Source organism: Cyprinus carpio, chromosome B7 (genome assembly GCF_018340385.1).
Source record: "Cyprinus carpio isolate SPL01 chromosome B7, ASM1834038v1, whole genome shotgun sequence".
Lineage (NCBI taxonomy): Eukaryota > Metazoa > Chordata > Actinopteri > Cypriniformes > Cyprinidae > Cyprinus > Cyprinus carpio.
The window spans coordinates 35,797,756-35,814,105 of record NC_056603.1 but is presented as its reverse complement, the minus strand read 5'-3'; the positions used below and the strand labels follow the sequence as shown (position 1 = coordinate 35,814,105).

General features: G+C 38.6%; 1 protein-coding gene and 1 non-coding gene across 10 annotated transcripts in view; both read left to right on the top strand.

The window, feature by feature from the left end:
* camk2d1 (calcium/calmodulin-dependent protein kinase (CaM kinase) II delta 1) overlaps positions 1 to 16,350 on the top strand; it is a 105,409-nt gene that overhangs the window by 3,613 nt on the left and 85,446 nt on the right. The gene's annotated exons all lie outside the window — the stretch shown is intronic.
* On the top strand, positions 9,639 to 9,705 carry LOC122138110. The gene has a single exon (XR_006155322.1). It is a non-coding gene; the product is annotated as a small nucleolar RNA SNORD19 (small nucleolar RNA).

Below are 16,350 nucleotides of genomic sequence, written 5' to 3'. Positions count from 1 at the left end.
CACTCCAGATTACCACTACTGATTTAAACTGCTCAGTAACATTTGATCATATAGCACCACACATACAGACTTTGCTGGAAAATTACAGGTGAATTGCCATAAAGAGATCATGTGTTAACAGGCCCTTTTTAAAAATACCGGTAAATTACATTACATTACCAGTAAATTGCCGGAATCGCCGGGAATGCAGTGTCTTGTTCTGGTGCAATATGGACACACGACACGTTCCGAATTAATAAACTTTTAATAAACTACAGAACAGCGTGAACCAAAAGCAGCGCACATCACGCATGCAGGGCTTATATGCTCCGAAAACAGACATGGCACTAGTGATACAAAACACACAGGTCTGTTAAGAACAATACTTTTAATATAGACAAATTATTATTAGGCTGGGCTACTTTAAGTTTTTTATGGCTGCTGTATTCGCAAGTATTTGCCAAGCAAATTAACTACACATTTTTATCATGTGTAAAATTACTGATTAACATGGCGGATAAAAGCAGCTCGTTTTTTTATACACCAACAATATACTATAGGCATACTACTTAGAGAAATTAGATGATTTTTCAAACTTGATGTGCTGTTGTGGTAGGCCAGTTTCAAATCGCATATTTGGCACACTGCCTTTCTTGTCCTCACTCAATTTAAAGTGCTCCCACACAGCTGAGGTGTTCTGCATGTTTGTCTTATCTTCCAGATGAAATGAATCATGACGTTCATGAGCTTCACTCATGGGTGATTCATATTCAAACGAATGAGAACCATTTTGCGGGGGATGCCAGGGGTTAAAAAGAAAAAAAGAATATTCAAATCTCAAAATTGAAAATTGAATGCCAACCCACCGAACGAATATTCAAATAATCAAATATTCTGGTCCAGCCCTAGCAAACGGAGATATCTAATGTCTTTTAAAATTCTTGCAGTTTAATGCCCACAAAAACGGCTCACAGGGACTACAACGAGCTACTTCCCAGGTTTGTTACGTCACAAACACAGAAATTTACATAAACCCTGCCCCCGGGAACATGCAACAAAGGGGAAGGGGCCATGTTGCACAGTTTTAGAGAAGAAGAACAGTTGTTACAATGCCATCAAAACTAGGGGTGCACGAAAACATCTATTCATATATGAATCGCGATTCCATCTTCTAGCGATTCTAAAGGAGTCTTTAGTAATTTTCCACATACTGTACATTATTGTTTCTCCTCTATGCCCCGCCTTTCTGAAATGCATCGATTTTTACAAAGCTCATCGTTCTGAAAAACAAGGTGTGCTCTAATTGGCTAGCTATCCAGTGCGTTGCGATTGGCCGAATGCCTCAAGTGTGTGACGATAATGTTACGCCCCTTACCATACTGTGATGCCATGTCCTGGAGCGATAAGATAAAAACAATAAAACTCATTACAAACAAGGCATATGTTGCAACCAGTGGGGAAATAATTACGGATTATAATGACTTATACTGTCTTTTTATGCATTGCATATCGCGCCGCGTAAACATAAAACCATGTCTGCATTTTGTGATCGAGAAACAGCAAACAACAAGCGCTACTCTACACTGCTCAAAACTTGCGTTTGAATTGACAGTGGCAAATTCTTTAAATATGAAAACGTACTTACAGGCTGTGAGTCAGAAGCACCAGACTGTCCTTGCAAAGTTGGAGTTGCCCCACTTTATAGAAACAACATTCGTGCACAGCTTTTCCAGGTTCAGGGAAACAGTCCTCCGTAAAATATGCTGCACACATGTGAATATTTGGGTTGAACTGTTCTGGAACAGTGTTGTAAATACAACTTAACCACTGATTTCTAGTTGTGTCCTTTTTTGGAAGGCCAAACAAAGTATTTTTCCTTTCAGAATGAAACACAGCATCTCCACGACATGGAGGCGGCAGCAGCAACAATACTACAGTGAGAATCAAAGTTACGCCTTCTTTCTTTGCGTGGTGTTATGCAAATCTTCCCACACAGTGATGTAGACATGTGGGGGCGTGTTTAAACGAGGTGTTTTAGGAGGGTGTGGACGAGTCTTAACTTTTATGAAGAATATCTTTTTGAGTTTGAGACTTTAGTCTTTGCAACTTTAGGGATCTCATCAATGCATAAACAACTTGTAACACTCCAAAGAGAAAGGAAAACTTTAATCAGGATAAAACCATATATTAAAAGCTAACATAAGCAGTAGCATTTACAAATAACGGTGTATCTGAATGTATGAGACAACAACAAACAAAAAACATACCATCAAATTGATAAGCATCATAGACGACGTCATTGTTTACAAAACAACTGGAGCACATGCCACTGAGCTGGAGGGGTGTGACATTTAGACGCACACTGGCTGTTTAGCAAATCACAACACACTGAGCCAGCTGACCAATCTGAGCCCATCATGTATTTCTGAGGCAGGGGCTTCATAAAAACAGGATCACATCAGAGCGTTCAAATGAAAAGGGACAGAGCAGTGTAGAATAAAGGCAAGATATGTGAAAAATGTTTTTTTTTTTTTTTTTTTTTTTTTTTAACGAAGCATTAACACATATTAGATTGCACCCCATAAACACAATCAAGCCTAAAAAAAATAATAATTTGGTTTGTATTTTTGTATGCCTGTGCAGTTTGTAAAATAGTTTATTTTTGTTAATTTTCATTTTGTCATTTTTATTAAAATGGTACAGTGCAGTTTTATCTTTGTTAATATTTTATTATGATTAACAGTAGTCTTTAGACTGTAGCTTTGCTTTAAGTTGTCTTAAAAGGTTTTTTTTAATCATTTGACTTGAAAGGTAGTCTACCTTTAGAAGCTTGTGACATCACTTGCCGCCCACTGTAGAGCAGGCCCATTGCTTGCTTTTTTGGTCCTTCATGGGTCAATCTGTCAGTAGCATAATAGGCCAGGGGTGTTGTGGAAGCCTTGTGTTTTATGTCTGGCTGAGCTTTCAGAGGCAGCTGTTTGCTGAGTGCAAGCGTGGGATGGCTCTGGTGTCCCAGTATTGACTCATACTGACTGAGTCTTTAATAGACTATCAGGCGAATGAAAAAAAAAAATCAGTCCTTTGTGTATAAGAAAGACCCCTCACTTAGTTACTGTGAGGGCTACAAAGAAGTGTACAGAGAATCTAACAGTAAAAGCTGAAGGTCGACATGCAGGAGAAAATGTTGGAATGGGGTAGTTGGATGTGAAATTTTCCTCAAAAAACATCAAAATTAACAAATTTTAAAAAAAGTCCCCCCCCCCCACTCTCTCTCTCTCTCTCTCTCTCTCTCTCTCTCTCTCTCTCTCTCTCTCTCTCTCTTTTAATTTAAGGACAAAAAAATAAATGAATAGAGACTTGGACCTGAAAGTTAAGACTCCACTTTCAGGTACAATGCAAAGAAGACTAGATCTTTTGTAGTCAATTTTAGGTCACTTGAAAGTGGTCTAAATTCAGCTCTTTTAAAGAGGACTCAAGTTTTTTTTTGTTTTTTTTTTAGAAGCAATTGTATGGTATTGTATGGTATTGTAATTGGAGCACCATTACATCACAGAAACCCAGGGTAAAAACTATAGGAATAGGAATAGAGTTTCTCTGGGGATCCTGTGATGTGTATATATATATATATATATATATATATATATATATATATATATATATATATATATATATATATAGTCGTGCAATATGGCTTATAAATAAAGTGTCATATTGCTTTTATAAAACAGTTTGAAGGCACAAATGTGTAAATACAAAAGAAACAACAAAGGAGTGTCATAAAAACCCTCTTGTGTGTAGAACTACTTTGGCCACGTATTCAAATCTCAAGTTCACAGTTTAACAGGTGAGCCCAAGCATCCATTACTAATTCGTCATTACTATAGAACTAGAAACGAAGGAACACTGAGTTGATTCATTGAAGCTATTATATGTAAAAGTATTATGTAAAATAGTTCAAAGCTATATGCTATAAGATGTATGCTAAAGAATTGTGTGTGATTATCTGCTTTTATAAAGCATTTATTCGTCAGGTCAATCTTATATTCATTGTTTGAATGTCCTCTGAGGAAAATAACGTCTTTGTGGTAGCATCCTTTCATTGGTTTAGGGGATTTCTGATGAAAACGTTGGTCACTGCATTTTTTGGTTGTGTCTTACAAGGTGTTGTTAAAAAGTAAAAATAATGTCCTTGTTTCCAACCTTGTTTCAGTCCCTTTCAACAAAAATTGCCCGTTATATATACCCAAAACAAATTATATGGCATGTTTAACTACTATAGAGATATCAGTAGCAAATTCCAGAAGAACTGGCTGAAATAAGGCTGTTCTCACCAGTTGTACGTGAACACTGAAAGGCTGCTGACCTCCTGGAGCTTACATCTCTGAAAACGTCAAAGCAAATTTTCAAATGGGCATCCTTATTATGATTATATGATTGATATACCAATTGACTGTGAGATTTTTCCATTTTATATATATATATATATATATATATATATATATATATATATATATATATATATATATATATATATATATATATATATAAAGGGGCATCTAAAAAAATTATAACATCATGAAGCTTTCTTATATTATAGATTACATGTAAAGTAAAACATTTAAAAAAAATGTTTGTTTTGTTTTAATTTTGATGATTAGAGCTTATAGCTCATGGAAATCAAAAATCCAGCATCTCAAAATAATAGAATATTTCCTAAGATCAATCAAAAAAAAAAAAAAAAAAAAAAAAAAAGGAAAACAAGAACAAGCATATCAGAAAAGTTCAAATTCTTTAAAGTATGTTTATTTATGCACTCAATACTTGGTCGGGGCTCCTTTAGCACAAATGACAGCATCAGTGAGGTGTGGAATGTAATCAAGCAGCCTGTGACACTGCTGAGGCAATATTGAGCCTTCAGCTTGTCTGTATTGTTGGATCCACTGTTTCTCATCTTTCTCTTGAAAATGTCCCATAGATTTCATATAGGGCTCAGGTCAGGCATGTTTGCTGGCCAATCAAGCACAGTAATGTTATGGTTAGCAAACCACTAAGAAGTGGTTTTGGCACTGTGGGCAGGTACTAAAGTCCTGCTGGAAAAGGAAATCAGCATCTTCATGAAGCTTGTCAGCAGATGGAAGCATAAAGTGCTCCAAAATCTCCTGGTAGACGGCTGCATTGACTTTGGACTTGATAAAACACAATGTACCAACACCAGCAGACGCCACGGCACCCCAAATCATTACTGACTTCGGAAACTTCACACTGGACTTAAAGCAGCTTGAATTCTGTGCCCTTCCAGTCTTCCTCCAGACTCCAGACCTTGATTTCCAAATTAAATTCAGAATTTACTTTTATTTGAAAAGAGGACTTTGGACCACTGAGCAACGGTCCAGTTCTTTTTCTCCTTAGCCCAGGTAAGACTCCAGCTGCAGTCCACTACTTGTGAAGCTCTCCCAAGTGTTTGAATTCGCCTTGCTTGATGATATTCTCAAGCTTGCGGTCATCCCTGTTGCATGTGCACCTTTTCCTACCCATTTTCTTTCTTCCAGTCAACTTTGCGTTTAATATGTTTTGATACAGCACTCTGTGAACAGCCACCCTTTCAGTAATGACCTTCTGTGATTTACCCTCTTTGTGGAGGGTGTCGTTGATTGTCTTCTGGACCATTGCCAAATCAGCAGTCTTCCCCATTATTGTGGTTTCAAAGAACAAGAGATACCCAGAATTTATACTGTAGGGATCATTTAATGAATCTTAAATGTAAATATTCAAATATCTTGAGATACTGGATTTTTGACTTTCATGAGCTGCAAGCACTAATCATCAAAAAAAAAAAAAATTTATTTGTGATTTGAAAAATCTTTATTTTGTTTTCCAATACATATGTTGTATATATCAGGAAAGATATGTGAGCATGTGTGTCTGTGCACTGTTTAAATGTGTGTCAGAGAGAGAGACAGCAAGGGAGATGGAGAGCAAGAGAAGCCCATTTAACTTTCATCATCCACTGAAGGTCACCGCTGAATAGGGATTCCCTCTTCTTGACTCTGGGTTTGCACTCTGAATATTTAAAGATCTCTAGTTGGAAGCCTCTCACCACAGGGATTTATTGGCATGTTGATTCTGAATTAATCTCTCCCACTTTCTTTTTTTTTGTTTGTTTTTTTCTCTGCATTGGTAGTAGCCCATGTGGACTCATGCAATATTGAGTGTTAAAATAAATAGCAGTGAGCTCCTTTGATTTCATTAATTCTGCTTATGCTTTGACAGTCTAAATGGATGTGTCTTTATACAAGTTAATATTCATGGGCACAGTATCATGTGTGCTTGTTTTGTTTTAACATCCAATGGTAATTAAGAAACAAAAGATATTCTTAGTTCTTTAATTTGGTTCCATGTCATTAAGTGAAATCCATTGGTCTGTCAGCGCAGAATGAGTAGAATATAAAATGGCAAATGTATAATATGGGTTTGTTAAATCAATAATTTATACTGTACTGGCATATTAATTTCTAGTGTAATTCATAAACTTTTTTTCCATCATTAACAACACGTTCAGAACATTTGTATCAGTGAATACAGGGGATCTTTAAAAATTGATGCTGGGAAAGCAGTGGAGACTAGAGAGAATTAATGTATAGAAGCAGCAATGTTAAAAAACCGAAGTGCCATCAGCTGACTAGGAGATTGACCAAGATAATTCAGGATTCTACAGGAGATTACAAAGCTTTGTAAAGAGAATAATCACATAAAGCAAGAGCTTGATAACATAAAGAATTGGCCATCATCAACATATTGATGCTATATGGAAGCTAGGGCTGTGACAGTCGCCTTGACAACCCCATCAGACCACCGCGGTTTTTTACTGCCACCGGCAGTAGTGCATGTGATGTCACGCACTTTATAACAAGTGTAATACAAAGTTTTGTATGCAAGTATAATAACAGTAATAGTTGCAAATTGTTTTATTTAGACTGTAAGTCTATGGTGATTCTTAGACTGATGATTCTTCTGCACAATCTGACTTTGCTGCAGCCTGGAATTGAACTGCTGGTTTCCTCTGGTCAGAGGAGAACTGGCCCCCCGACTGAGCCTGGTTTCTCCCAAGTTATGTTTCTCCATTCTGTCACTGATGGAGTTTTGGTTCCTTGCCGCTGTCGCCTCTGGCTTGCTTAGTTGGGGACACTTCATTTACAGCGATATCGTTGACTTGATTGCAAATTATTGCACAGATACCATTTAAACTGAACTGAGCTGCATGATGACATCACTGAATTCAATGATGAACTGCCTTTAACTGTCATTTTGCATTATTGACACACTGTTTTCCTAATTAATGTTGCTCAGTTGCTTTGACGCAATCTTTTTTGTTAAAAGCGCTATATAAATAGAGATGACTTGACTTGACTTGACTATGGTAATTCACACATTTCCTCTAATGCCGTACACAGTGTTTCCTTTAGATTGGCAGGTTTGAGCACAGGAAAATACAGTTTATACATTCAGCAAATTAATTTTGTGTTGGGTGATGGAGATTGTTGGGAAATCAAATACTACATCGCCGATCTGGAGCCATCTCCATTCATGTCACCCATCCGCGTTTGTACAAGTTTCTTCAAGTTCCCATGATCACAAATGCCTGGGTGGTCAGGTTTGGTGAGGCTTTCTCCAAACTGGCCAAATACAAATGAGACAGCAATAAATGAAAGATGTTAACAAGAAATGTGGGAACAATTCCTATTTCAAAGAGAGCGCATGCAGACGAGGAGTTAAAGGGTTAGTTCACCCAAATATTAAAATTATGTCATTAATGACACCCTCATGTCGTTTCAAACCCGTAAGACCTCCGTTCATCTTCGGAACACAGTCTAAGATATTTTAGATTTAGTCCGAGAGCTTTCAGTCCCTCCATTGAGAATGTATGTAGGGTATACTGTCCACATCCAGAAAGGTAATAAAAACATCTTCAAAGTAGTCCATGTGACATCAGAGGGTCCGTTAGAATTTTTTGAAGCATCGAAAATACATTTTGGTCCAAAAATATCAAAAACTACGACTTTATTCAGCGTTGTCTTCTCTTCTGGGTCTGTTATGAGCGCGTTCACAGCACTGCAGTGTAGTGATATCCGGTTCGTGAACGAATCACTCGATGTAACCGGATCTTCTTAAACCAGTTCACCATATCGAACTGAATCGTTTGAAATGGTTCACGTCTCCAATAAGCATTAATCCACAAATGACTTAAGCTGTTAACTTTTTTAATGTGGCTGACACTCCCTCTGAGTCAAAATAAACCAATATCCCAGAGTAATCCATTTACTCAAACAGTACACTGACTGAACTGCTGCGAAGAAAGAACTGAAGATGAACACCGAGCCGAGCCAGATAACGAACGAAAGATTGACTCGTTCTGGAGTCAAGAACCGGTTGCATTGGTTTTCGGATCACTAGTAGTGATGGGAAGTTCTGTTCTTTTCCATACAATAAATGAGACTAACCGGTTTGGTTAAAAATATGCAATTATTGAGAAAAATGCTGCTCTCCAGATTTGTTTTTGCTAACTATCAAATTATGGGTATTGAATGGCTTTTCTGAGGTAAATGTAGTGTTGTTACATATTGTTTGCAAGCTGTTTTACTGACATCTTTGGGTTGACAATAACAATTAATCTGTTTTCATTTTGATGAACCGATATAGATTTGACATGTACTTGACCTGATATATCCAAGCAAATCCATATCAGATCTAATCATGAGCTTGTGAATTAGAATGAAATCATTTTGTGACATCTGTGTTAATATTAAAAACCCTTGTTAGATATAGAATATTGATTGTACACATCTGTTATGGCCAAGGGGTTGTGTGATACCGCTGTCAGATTTGGTACATTTGTTGCAAACAACAGATAATGTAAGGCTTAAAACATGCTGTACATATTATGCACCACATTGAAAAGAACAATGTAAATGCTAGAAGTATGGATGCTGATATTTGAAACATTTTGTGTAACTGTGCCTGAAATTGAACCAGACAATAGAGAGATATGGCCAAGAGGGTTCCGTAAGTCGAGGAGCTGGTAGTTTGACAGTAACCAGACATTTGACGATCAACATGAAACATGGTCCACCTATTTGCTAATTTTGGCCATGAACCACCCACTTAGACTGGAAGAGGCTGTCTTACTAACATTTTAAATCATGGTTCACTTTCTTGTGATGTTTAGGGGAATTTTAAGGCAGACATGAAACCCGATAATTCTGAGAACAAAATGGAATATGCAGGTGTGCTCAAAGATTTCTTGTTTACTTGCAGTGTCTGAACAGAATGTCTTTCAAAGGCAGTTTACAATAAAAAAGAATGTGTCATTTTATTTCATGTTCACACATGTAGGCTAATAGATCATATTTGAAAGTAAATGTGATAATGATTATGAGTATAAATGTTTAATAATCATTTGACTGAGATTTAGATTAATTTTCAAACATACGGTGATCCAGCAGCAAGAATGCGTGCACAAAACAGAAACAGCAGATTGGCTGAATGAAAATTCAATTCACAGGTGGCGATTATGGAACAGTAGTGATATAGTTTTTCCTTGGTTACTGCTGTAAACAAAGCAGCACTGCACTTATAAACATTACTTTAATATGCATTATAGAGAGGTAAGATGAAAATAAGATACAATCTAAACCTTTCTATAGACAGTCAGATCCCCTCAGCGATACATTCATAGAAACCCCCAATTCAGTATTTAGGACTCTCTTCCAATATTTTGTACGTCATGAACAGTGGAGTTTGCTCTGCCTGCTACTGTACAGTATTTTCACATCTTTGCGTCCGTCTTCAGCGTCTCTGGCCTCTGCTAGTGGCCGTTTACAGACTTCGTAATGTTTCCACACAAATTACATTTTGGAAAATGTTTGCAATGCAGTTTGTGCAAGTCTTTAACAGAGTTTGGTTGAAATAAAACAAAAATACGGCCACTTTCCGATTGTGTAAGTTCCAGGGGTTCACCTCCTTCAGCCATCCTACACAGAGTGCAGCTTTTGTTTAAAGGTGAGGGTGGGTACTGAAAATGTGTTTGTTACTTTACTTAAGGAGAATTTAGCTCATGTCAGTGCTCATGAACAGTTTGTTAGCTAGCTCTGAAATTATTTTACAATTCAGTGATGTGAAAAAAACTATAAATAAATTTGATTATATTAAATCATGTATGGGAATCATGTAAAATCACTTTGAGATTACTTAAATTCGTCACTTCAAAATAACTTAACTTGATGAGGTGGAAGTTATGTGAGTAAATTATGTTTTTAAATGCTACAGGAATGTATTTGCAGGTGTGTTATAAATGCTCATTACAGACACAAATATTTATCCACTTTTACTTAATTTTATTTAAACAGATCTCAAAAAATGGTCAGACAATCTTAGCGTCATGCACTCATACACACACATGCCAAGTCTTATGTAACAGTGATTAGCTCACCAGAGAGAAAACTACAGCTTACACGTGCTTAGAGCACACATAAAGACAAAAACAGAAAAACCCCACAATTTCTCTGTGTTTGGGCAACCGTCCATTCTCCAGTGAATTCACCACTGACATGCTGCAGATACATCAAACAAGCATTTCACAAATGTTTGTGTTGGTCAGATATAACCAGAGGCTTTCCGGCAGCACTGTGTGTCTAAAATTAGCTAATTTAAAGTCAAACCAAGAGAGACAATGCTATGTTTACCCGGTTTGAAATAAAATGATGATGAATTTCTGCTGTCTTCTTAAATATTTTTTCTGCCATTACTTCCCACGCATTTTCCCACTTTCGTCTTTCAGTGTCAGCCATAGGTTAGCTTCTTTTCGTGCCTAGAACATGTCTGTTTATATCCGAGAGGTTGACTTCCTCAGGAGCTTTGCCAATATATCAGACCAGATGTCATTGTTATGCAACCCAAGACTCTCCATTCACAAATCTATCATATGAGTTGTTGTGGATGATGTTTTTATTCCCTTAGTTGATAAGATCTGATTTGGCTAGAAATCTCTCTTAGTTTTCTTAAAATCATTGTTAAGCTTTTCCAGAGAATTACCGTTTGAACATGTGAACAGGACCTTTTTAAAAATACCGGTAAATCATTTGGCAATTTTTCTGGCATTACTGGTACTTCTAGATCACATATGAGGTTTGGATGTGCTGAAGTAAGAGGTGTGGGCCAATCATAAAGATGATGCAATTATTCTGTGTTGTTTACATTAAAGGGGTCATATGATGTTGTTAAAAAGAACATTATTTTGTGTATTCAGTGTAATGAAATGTTTTTATGTGGTTTACGGTTCAAAAAACACATTATTTTCCACATACTGTACATTATTGTTTCTCCTCTATGCCCCGCCTTTCTGTAATGTGTAATTTTTTACAAAGGTCATTGTCTGAAAAGCGAGGTGTGCTCTGATTGGCCAGCTATCCAGTGTGTTGTGATTGGCCGAATGCTTCAAGCGTGTGACGGAAATGTTACGCCTCTTGCCATACTGTGATGCAAGACCCGGCCAGAACACTGGCGCTACAAGACAAAAAACAATAAAACCCATTACAAACGAGCCATTTGTTGTATCCAGTGGGACATAATTACGGATTATAATGACTTATACTGTGTTTTTATGCGTTGCGTTGCATCGCACTGCGTAAACATAAAACCATGTCTGCATTTGTGATTGGAGAAACGACAAGCGATACTCTGCACCAGTGGTTCTCAATTCCAGTCCTCGTGCCCCTTAGCTCTGCATATTTTGCATGTCTCTCTTTGTTAACACACCTGATTCAGATAATCAGCTCGTTAGAATTGAGCTCCGTGCATGAACTGTGTTCCCATTGACATGGTCCTTACACAGTGTTCATTACTTCCTACTCCCTGAGCAGGGGAAATCTGTTGAAGTTTACCTCACATTCATTCAAGGATTTGCGCTGTGCAAAGTTCTTTTTACACGGACAAGTGTGACATCATATACCTCTGTAACTAAATACAATTTAAATTCACGTCTCGCACATTTTAATGCACTTTGAATGGAACATATATGTTTGCTTCAAACTGGAATCATGGCAGAATATCCTTTGATGTCCACTTTGCAGGGCACTTGCATTCGAACAGAACAAAGGTCTGAAGCCATAAGAGAAACATACAAAATATGCAGAGCAGGGAGGCGCGAGGACAGGAATTGAGAACTGCTGCTCTACGCTGCTCAAAACTTGCATTTGAATCATCAGTGGCAAATCTTTTACATATGTAAATACTTACAGACTGTGAGTCAGAAGCACTGGCATTGTAGTCTTCTCTCCCAGGTTCAGGAAACAGTCCTCCATAAAATGATCTGCACACACTCGAATATTTGGGTTGAACTGTTCTGGAACAGTGTTGTAAATACAACTTAATCACTGATTTCTAGTTATGTCCTCTTTTGGAAGGCCAAACAAAGTAGTTTTGCTTTCACAATGAAAACGCGTCTCCACCACATGGCGCCTGCAGCAACAGCGATAATCAAAGGTTACGCCTTCTTTTTTTGTGGCGTTATGCAAATCTTCCCACATCGTGACGTAGACATGTGTGGGTGTGTTTAAACGAGGTGTTTTAGGAGGGCGTGGACGACTCCTAACTTTTATAAAGAATATCTCTTTGGGTTTGAGACTTTAATCTTTGCAACTTTACAGTTCTTATTTATGCACCAAGAGCTTGTAACACTCCAAAGAGAAAGGAAAACTTGAAATCGCATCATATGACCCCTTTAAAGACCTGTTAACACAGAACATGTTGTTTAATGTGCTGCTTTTTAATTGTTTATTGATGTAAACATCCCAGACAAACGTCTTTGACTGTTGTGCCATGTCTCGCTGCTTTTTCAGCATCTTGTTCATGAGCTTTCAGCATTTTGTTAATGAGCTTTCAGCATCAGCACATTCTGCGTGATCTGTCCCTTAAGACTGTCAAAAAAAAAAAAAAAAAAAAAAAATATAGACGGATAGTGAAACGTCTTTTCCAATGACTAACATCACTGGGTTTATTGGTATTTTGGTGCTGGTGTGTAAATGGTATGTTAACTGTAAAAAGACGGAAAGCCAATGCTTACAGTATGTGAACAGCAATGTCTATTGTGATTTGTATTAGTAGAATAGAGATTGTTGATGGGTGTTGTGCAACATTTTTGAGTTATTATTTTATATATTTATTTTATGAATGTTTCGGTTACGTACGTAACCCTCATTCCCTGATGGAGGGAACGAAGATATTATGTCGTGACGACATATTGGGGTCTCACTTGGGAACCCAATCATCTCTGAATTTAAGAGAAAACACCAATGAGAATTGGCTTGTGGATTTTTCATGCTGAGCCACTCCCCGTGCACATGGGTATATAAGGCAACAGCGTGCATCCTCTCATATCCCGGCAACAGCGAATAGTTCAGAGTGGAGTGAGCTCTCACTCCCGGTGGTCACGGCTCGTCTTGGGATTGGTAAGCCAAGGCGATTGTATTCACTATCCAGTGGGCCAACCTCTGCTCGGAGATGGCCTTCCGTTTCTGCTGACCTCCAAAGCAGACAAGGAGCTGCTCAGAGCTTCTGAAACTTTGGGTGCAGTCCACATATATGCGTAACGCTCTTAAGGGACACAGCAAAGCCAAGGCTAGATCTGTCTCCTATATGGGCAGCGCTTGCAGGTTCACCACCTGATCTCGGAAGGGAGTGGTTGGAATCTTGGGTGGGTATCCAGGACGGGGTCTCAGGACAATGTGAGAGTAGGCCAGCCCGAACACAAGGCACTCTTCACTTACCGAAAATGCTTGGAGGTCTCCGACCCTCTTGATTGAAGTGAGCGTGATCAGGAGCACTGTCGTGAAAGATAGGAACTTCAGCTCAACTGAATCAAACAGCTCAAAGAGACCCCTATGAAGTCCAGCCAGGACAATGGAGAGATCCCAGGAGGGTATCAGGGTTGTCCTAGCAGGATTCAACGTTCTGGCACCCCTCAGGAACCTAACGATCAGGTCAGGGACCGGCCGTCCACTGCATTGTGATGTGCTGCGATTGCAGCAACATACACTTTCAAGGTGGAGGGTGACAGCCTACGTTCTAACCTTTTTTGCAGGAAAGAAAGCGCAACTCTAATCGAGCATCTCTGGGGGTCCTCTCGGTGAGAAGAGTATCATTTTGTGAACAGACTACACTTCAAAGCATAGGCCTGCCAAAATTGAGCTCCCCTGGAATGTGGACGGCACTCAGCAACTTAAGCCACATCTGACTCCAGAGGAGGAGGACATGATTGTAGACCTCCCTGATGGTTGATGTATGAAACAGCTGCAGTGTTGTCCGTGCGGACCAACATGTGCTTGTCCAACAGCAGCGGCCGGAACTGCCGCAAGGCTAGATGCACTGTCAGCAACTTCAGACAGTTGATGTGCCAAAGCAGTCTGTATTGGAGGCATCTGTCGTGACAACGACATGCTGGGACACTTGTTCTAAGGGCACCTCGGCCCCTCTGAAGGAACTCAGCACCGACTGGGCACGTTTGTTGGTGAGACGTGCTGTCATTCTCACCGAGTCTAACTCCATACCGAGATAAGAGATTCTCTGCACAGGGAAGAGCTTGCTCTTCTCTCAGTTGACCTGAAGCCCCAACTGACTGAGGTGCCGAAGCACCAGGTCCCTGTGATCACACAACTCCTCTCGCGACCAGGCCATGATAAGCCAGTCGTTGAGATAATTGAGGATCCTGATGCCCACTTCCCATAGTGGGGCAAGGGCGCCCTCCACGACTTTCGTGAGCAGGGGGGGACAGGGAGAGCCTGAAGGCATTTGGCGGATATGAATGAATTAGCATTTTGCTAAATGGCTAACGGAGCTAAACAGTGTTGCCATTTGTTTACATGCCACAACATAAAATTGCCCCTTCCCCTTTGTTGCGTGCTCCCAGGGGGCAGGGTTTTTGTAAATTTCAGGGTTTTTGATGTCACTAACCCAAGAAGCATGGTCTTTGAGCATCCTAACTTGTTGTTTATGTCCAAACGGCCACATTACACATAACTAAAGTTAAAAAGGTGAAATTGTAATCTATGACTCCTTTAACAATGTGCGGTTTCGGTTTTTCTCTTCCAAATGCTTTACAAAGGCATAATTTTATTGACAGACGGCTCCTTTCAAATGCTCACATGCAATTTTTTGTGCGTTTGTTGTGAAGCTGTTCATGGCTGAGCATATTCTGACCTACAACTCAGAAAATTAATTATTAATTAATTTATTACAAGTAGCTTTGCTGCCACATACATACTTTTCTTTTCATGTTGGTTCTTTGCAGTGCTGGGATATATCCTGGCAAATGCAACCTTCCAGTTCTATTAGTTTTATTAATAAGCAATACTGGAAGTAAGTCATGACTGTACATTATCTCTTATTATTATTTATTGATATATTCAGACTATTCTGGATAAATACAATATTTAATTGTACACAACTGATGTGATTTCATCACCGGCCTGAATGGATTTGAGTGATAGTTTTTTGCTACTCACATAGCTTGGATAGAAATTTTATTAAACAAATAATAGTTAGATAGTGGTCATGATGATATTTAAATAAGATCGATTGCTAAACACAACCTTTCCTCCAACTAATACGCTCGTATAGGTCGTTTGTCCAAATCCCTGAAATACGACCCATCAGAGCGTATACTACAATTGCGCCCCTATCGGCAAAAGGTTGTTTTCATATTAATGTTTTGTACTCTTTTATTTGCACTGTGATTTGCGTTTCGTGTAGCTCAGTTGGTAGTTTATTGCGTTATACCTTGATATGCAATCATGCTATCATGGGTTCGATCCCAGAGAACGGACGTGCATGTAAAATGTATATGCTCAATAAATAATAATTTAGCATGATTTCTGTGAGGGTTAGGTTTAGGGAGTGGGGTTAGGTGTGGTCATTCGAACGAATAAGCCACCTAGTAAAATATGTACGAATTACTGTGAGATCGGTGTAAAAAGTCCACACGTTGCATTTAAATAAACATGCGTTTTGATTGGTAATGACGTTATACGTCATTTCATGACGACAGACGCAATGCGATACTGTCATTATTTTTACGCCCGCTAGAGGCCACTTAACTTTAAAACGTAAATATAGGTCGTAATAAGGTGCTTGCACAAACGACCTATATGGTTGTTTTTTGTTGGAGGACAGGCTCGCTAAACAACATTACAGTATAAGACAAACTCAGCTATAGTGCTATATGAGAACTTATTCATAAGCAGTGGTTGTGTGTGCCCTCAGATGTACATTTTTTGTTAAGCTGTTGGCTAAAGTTTTTGTCACCTGAAACCAGAACCCTTA